Below are 6814 nucleotides of genomic sequence, written 5' to 3'. Positions count from 1 at the left end.
AAGTGTTTTCAGCAAAAGCAGCCTGCAAGTCCCTGAAAAGTATCCTAGGCAACCGCTACTATCATAGCCCATACATCCGAGGTGTTATCTATAATAAAACTAGCTAGAAAATGATACTGTATTGTCCAGATGTGTGACCTCCAAAATTAGTGATTTTTCAGTTGGCTAAAAATAAGTAAAACTAGAGGGTTTATTTAGGGTTTTCCCTGGTAATAATTCCATCTTGTGCAAACATTCTTCTTCTGTGGTTTTTATCAAGGTCTCATGACAGGCCTATTGAAAAGAGCGCCAGGGTAGAGGAGCCACATGTCATGTTACAAAGGACACTAATTTTTCGCACCCAGGTATTTATTTCATTGTCCCACCCTCTGTTTCCCTAGGGTGGTGCCCAACACCTCATCCCTATTTGAAATTATATATATAATAAATTTCTTAGAGAATTGTAAAGGAATGCACACACACATACACACACATTTACATACACATAACCACTGGAAAAACTACAGAAAGTTCTGTAACTATAAAGTGCATGGCAATGCCCATTGTGAGGGAGGCTGTGAGTTCCTCTACATTCCATTGATGTCGATCCTGGTTCTTTAACCTTTTCTGGCATGTGCATCCATCTCGTTATTTTTGGTTGTACAAGCAGTTTGTTACTTCAGAAAGTATCAATTCCTGAGATTCTTCTCTCTCACCCTTGAGTCCAACTACAAAGAATTGAGAAAGCTTTTATTTTTTTTCTGTAGAATGAAGGATAAATCAAGAATTTGAGGCAAAGAGAAAAGAAGAGATTTGTCTAAGATTTCACAGCTGATAATTGATAAACATAGAATTGACTCTCGGCTTACTGTTTCCATTATGTCATTTAGAATTCCAAAAGCCATGGAGTAGGAATAATAGAGTACTTTTGGTACAAGTTGTGTTCTATCATATGTTTTATTTCTAGAGACAGCAGAGAAAGATGGATAATCTGACTTACCATAAAATAAAAATAATATTTAATTTAGAATTAAAGCGTTATTAGCCCCTACTTAATAAACATAAGCAAGAAACTTTTTTTTTATTTCAAGAAGAATCCTGTTTAATTGGTTTATATAGGCTGTATACAGATTGAATCACCTTTACAAAAGCGACCAAGAAATTTTCCCAGAAATCTAAACTGTTAAGCCAAGTTTCCAAGGTTCAATATTACTTGTTTCCTTTCAACTTATAAAGTTCAGATCATTGCACAAACAGTCCAAATAATTAATACACAGATAACTTTGGAGCTAGAGTGACACTTATTTGGCTTGAATTCATTGATTTCAGTGTTCACTGCTAGTGCTATTTATGTTATAACTTTTCATTATTTTTTTTAAAAAAAAGAGTAGGAGAGAGAGGGAGAGAGAGGGAGAGAGAGGGAGAGAGAGGGAGAGAGAGAGAGAATTTTAATATTTATTTTTTAGTATTTGGTGGACACAACATCTTTGTTTGTATGTGGTGCTGAGGATTGAACCCGGGCCGCACGCATGCCAGGCGAGCGCGCTACCACTTGAGCCACATCCCCAGCCCATAACTTTTCATTATTAAGTTTATTTCTGTCTGCTGAGTATTCTGTGTAATAAGCTTATGTACATATGTATGTACACATGTGTGTTGTGTTTTTGGTGCTGGGGCTTGAGAATGCTAATCACATGTTCTACCACTGAGTTGCACTCCCAGGCCCTAGAATAATTTTTTTTTTTTTTTTTTTTTTTAGGAATAGTATGAAGGCATTAGATTTTCTGGGCCCTTGAATAGCTGGAATGTGTTTCTGTTGCCTCTAGCATGAACAACAACCCAGTTGGGCACAGACACTTGGCTCACAAATAGTTCCCCTAAAAAGGTATAAACTCTTTCCCCTCTTTCACATAGAGTTGCAACATTTCACAAGTTCCAGAGAAAGAATCTGCTTAGAGTTCAAAAGGGACTGCCCAGAAAGCCTGAGACCCTGGTTTGGGTGCTATAGATGCTTCTGAGTGTGCCTACTGGTCTCTCTTAAAAATCTTCTGAGGAGTAGTGACTGTGCTGAAGGATGTGGAAGGAAGGTTGGGAAAACGATCAATTTCCATGGCAACATCAGTAAAGCCTTTTGAATAAACTGCTCTCTTTTTGTTGCAACTTCAGGTTCAAAGGTCCCCAAAGTACAAAGATCGGAGGCCTAGCCTGCTGCCAACAATGGAAGGACACACAGACTGGCGCCCCAGTCAGACCAAGTGGAAGATGAAGTATAAAGTTCATTAACACTTTCAGTGACACTCCAGAGCCAAGAAATGTGAGGATAATGTATAGTCCACATCTATTTCTAAGGCTTAACCAGTGCTCGTGACTCACCACACTACACCGTAATAATACTAACATGTTCTTAGTGTTTAAACATATTTGTTCTCACAACTACTTAGAAGGTAGTAACCACCCTATCATTCTCATTCTTAGAAGAAGAAACGAAGGGAAAGAAAAGACAAAACATTTATACAAGGTTCTACTCTTAGCAAGTGGAAGAGACTATAATAAAATTCAGGACCATATCAGAGAATACGCTTCTTCCCACCACACGATGATGCCTAACAACATTGTAAGACTTTAATCCATATCAATTTCTTTAAAGTTTCGCTATTGTATTGCTTGTGAAAGAGATTTTGGGAGCTGAGATTATAGCATTGTGGTACAGTGTTTACCTTGGACTTGTGAGGCCCTGGGTTTAATCCCCAGCACAAGATTAGATAGATAGATAGATAGATAGATAGATAGATATAGATGGATAGATAGATGATAGAGAGAGAGAAGAGAAAAGAATATTGTAGAAGCTGGATGCAGTGGCACACATCTGTAATTGCAGCTCTTTGAGAAGCTAAGGAAGGAGGATCACAATCTTAAGTCCAGCCTAGGTAATTTATTGGGGACCCAGTCTCAAAATGAAAAACAGAAAGATAGCTCAGTGATAGTGCATCCCTGGGTTCAAACCCCAGTACAGCACAAGAAACAAAACAACAACAACAAAACCCACAGGAGTGCTGTAGAAAGATGCTTATCAATGTACAGCGGCTATTGGGTAGGAGAGAATTGAAACATATTTACCTCCTTTTACCTGGACTCAACTGCTTCTGCCACTTGCTGCTACATCACCCTTTCCCCTTTTATGACTGTTTCTGTTACCGGTAAACACAATTCTTAAAATTATATATAGTGTGAGGGAGGTTAGATGACATAATCACTCCGACTTCTTCCAACTCAAATTCTGTGATCTTATGAGATAGTTGTTAAAGAAAGGTGTTATGTCTAAGCCATCAAAATAAATCAAAGTGATAATAATATACTGGATGTGCTGGTAGGAAACAGGTACACTCATGTGTGATTATTCATTAAATTTTTTCTTGAGCGCAGTGTGTGTGTGTGTGTGTGTGTGTGTGTATGCATTGGTATAAAGATCTGGCATTTCCTCTTTTTTTAGTGGGGAAGGTCGTGGGGATTGAACTCAGGGGCACTTGACCACTGAGCCACATTCCTAGCCCTTTTTGTATTTTATTTAGAGACAGGATCTCACTGAGTTACTTAGTGCCTTACTTTTGCTGAGGCTGGCTTTGAACTCGTGATCCTCCTGCCTCAGTCTTCTGAGCCACTGGGATTATAGGAGTGAGCCATCCCACCTGGCTGTCATTTCCACTTTTAGGAGATCATGTCAGTTAAGAATGTTTAACAGGGTTGGGACTGTAGCTCAGTGGCAGAGCACTTGCCTGGCATATGTGGGGCAGTGGGTTTGATCCTCAGCACCACATAAAAATTAACAAATAAAATAAAGTCATTCTGTCCATCTACAACTACAAAAAAATTTTTTTAAAGAATGTTTTTAACAAATAAATAATAATAATAATATTTTTAAAAAGAATTGTCCAGCAAAAAATAAAATAAAATAAAGAAAAAAGAGAAAAGAATATTAATCTTTTTGTCCATGATTAACAGAAAGCCTGATTTATAATGGCCTAATATATGGATGCTCATATTTCTGACCTACTAAGAGATTGAGATGGAGGCAGTTGCTGGCATGAGTTCCCCAGTTCAACTCTGTTCAGGATGGACCTCTGGGATCCTCTTGGTCTTTCTTGTTTGATCTAAGGAAGGGTGCATGTGGAAATTCACCAACCAAATCTCTCACCATAGGAAGAGAAATGACTGCCAGTCCCAGCTGTCTGGATCCACCAAGGCATTCATACCATATGCTCCCAGCCGGTGACTAACACAGCAGGGGTTACAGTGCAGATCCAGTACTGCAGAGTGCTCTAAAGGGCGTTAGTGAGTCAATTGGTAAAATTTGAATAAGATCTATAGATTAGAGGGCTGGGATTGTGGCTCAGTGGTAGAGCGCTTGCCTCACAGGTGTGAGACACTGGGTTCAGTCCTCAGCATGACATAAAATGTGTGTGTGTGTGTGTATACACATATATGTATATATATAAAACAAGTACCTATATAAAAGATCTATGGATAAGAATATAGTAGTAAGTCAATGTTAATTTCTTGATTTTGCCAATTATATTGTGGTTATGTAAGAGAATGTCTTTGTTTTTAGGAGTGTACATATAAATTTTTAGGAGAATTGGGACATTATGTCTACAACTTACTCTCAAGTGGTCCAAACGAAAGTACATGCACTATAGTGCATACCTGTAATCCCAGCGGCTAAGGAGGCGGAGGTGGAGGATTCTGAGTTCAAAACCAGTCTCAGCAATTTAAAAAGGCCCTAAGCAACTCAGCGAGAACCTGTCTCTAAATAAAATATAAAAAAAGGTTGGGAATGTGGCTCAGTGGTTATGCACCCCTGGGTTCAATCCCTGGTACAAAAAAAAAAAAAAAAATGCTGGGAGAGATGAAGTCAGGTAAACATAGGAAATGTTGACATTTGAGAATCTGGGATACAGAAATTCTTCCTGCACAACTTTTCTATAAGTCTGGAATTTTTTCAAAATAGGAAGTAAAACATATATATTTTAAAAATACTCTGAAATTCTAACTAGACTTCCCAATAGTGATGATTTTTTCAGGTGCTAGGGCATAAAATACAGGGTACAAATCGCACCTTGTTACTGACTTACTTTACCTTGTATTTTATTTCCTTATCACTTAGAAATTTCTATGCTAAGTTATCTAAAGTCAATAACTTATTACTCCTCAATGTAAATTAAATAGAAATACCAGTTTCTATGTTCCTACTTTTATGAGGTGAAAATAGCAGGAGGCAGAATTTGACCCTCCTTCCCCCTGTTCAACCTCTGACCTCGTCTTCAATCTTGAGGCTCCAGGGTTCTAATCTTAGTTCTGTCCACTGGCCTCTCCTTGTCTTAGTGGTTTGTGTTCCTCAGGGTAGGGCTGTGAAGAACCTCTATATTAAATTTTAACTAAAGTTGTCTATTAGCCCACGGTGTCTCATGTCTCAAAATAATATTTCTGTCTAACCCTGGAGCTTTAGAACCTACTCCTTCCCCAGCCATTGGCATACTCAATTTCCAGTCATACCACCCCCTTCTTCCTCAACTGATCAGTGATAAAACAAAACCCACTTATTCATCCCTTCAAATATTTATTAGGGACTTTCTAAAAATCAGGCACTGCTGTAGGTCCAGGGAACAAAATGGAGAAAAACTATACTCTCATATGGAACCGACACTCTGGTAGAGATAGAAAACAAAAATAAATAGACCAATATATAATATGGTAGATTATGATACACTGTTATCAGAAGGAAAAATCAAACTTGTCTTAGGGAGCCTATGGGTCCAGATCCATCAGGCAATGACTGGGAATAGGAAAACCCAGGAGGAAGAGGCTCACCGTGAATTCCCAGAGGTGACCAAAGAATGTTTTCTCCTAGGAGAAACAAGTACCTATTATACATTCATCAAGCTGGCACACACTGAGTTCTTTCCAGGAAGGAGAATAAGCAAAATGTAATTGAGCCTTCTTGAAAAATAGGTAAAGGTAAACACCTCCGTGAAAACTGGCATCTAGATTTCAAGCTGATGTGACATTAACAAGGAGGTTCCAGAGACTGGAAACTCCAGGATGTATTTTGTTATCTTCACCAAGTTTGAGCCACGCTGCATTTACAGCACCATGTTAGAGAGGGCTGCTCCTTCCAATCACTCAGGGACACAGCATCCAGTCTGGTTGGTAGTGCTTGCTCAATTTGGATCAGCTCTGACAGTGGGGGCTGATCTCAATATCCCAGAGCCACCTTAAACTGCCCCAATCCCTCCCTGGGCTCCACCTTGTCCTATATCAGGGTTAGCAGCCTACTCCAAAACTATCCTCATTCCACTACTTTGTATTCATGAATTAAAAAACAAATACAGGTAGGTATCTCAGAATTGAAACCATCTCATCTTGCTGTTCTCAAAGTTGAATGTACATATCAATTGACTGGGGAAATAAAATGGTAATTCTGAACCCCAGGCCAGATCTACTTGGAATCTCTGCGGTGGGTCCAGGAAATTAGTGTGTGTTCACTGAAATTTGATAATCACTGTTTTTTTTTTTCATATCTAGAATTTCCCAGAGATTTCCATAAAAGGGGCACCTGCTTTCCTAACTTTCCTGATGATAAGACATACTTGTGGCCTTGTTAAACAACCTGAGTCACTGGCCAATCCAAACCCCTGAATCATCTCTAAGATAGAGACCTGGGAATCTATTCCTTGTTTTTTTCTTTTCTTTTTCTTGAGACAGGATCTTGCTAAATTTCCCAGGTTGTCCTGGAACTTGCAATCCTCCTGCTTCAATTTCCCTAATAGCTGGTGTCACC

The sequence above is a fragment of the Marmota monax genome, unplaced genomic scaffold (assembly GCF_021218885.2).
Source record: "Marmota monax isolate L192 unplaced genomic scaffold, Marmota_monax_Labrador192_F-V1.1 WCK01_AAM20220418_F8-fsc00112, whole genome shotgun sequence".
Classification (NCBI taxonomy): Eukaryota; Metazoa; Chordata; class Mammalia; order Rodentia; family Sciuridae; genus Marmota; species Marmota monax.
The sequence above is the reverse complement of the archived record's forward strand: the minus strand, read 5'-3'. Positions refer to the sequence as shown.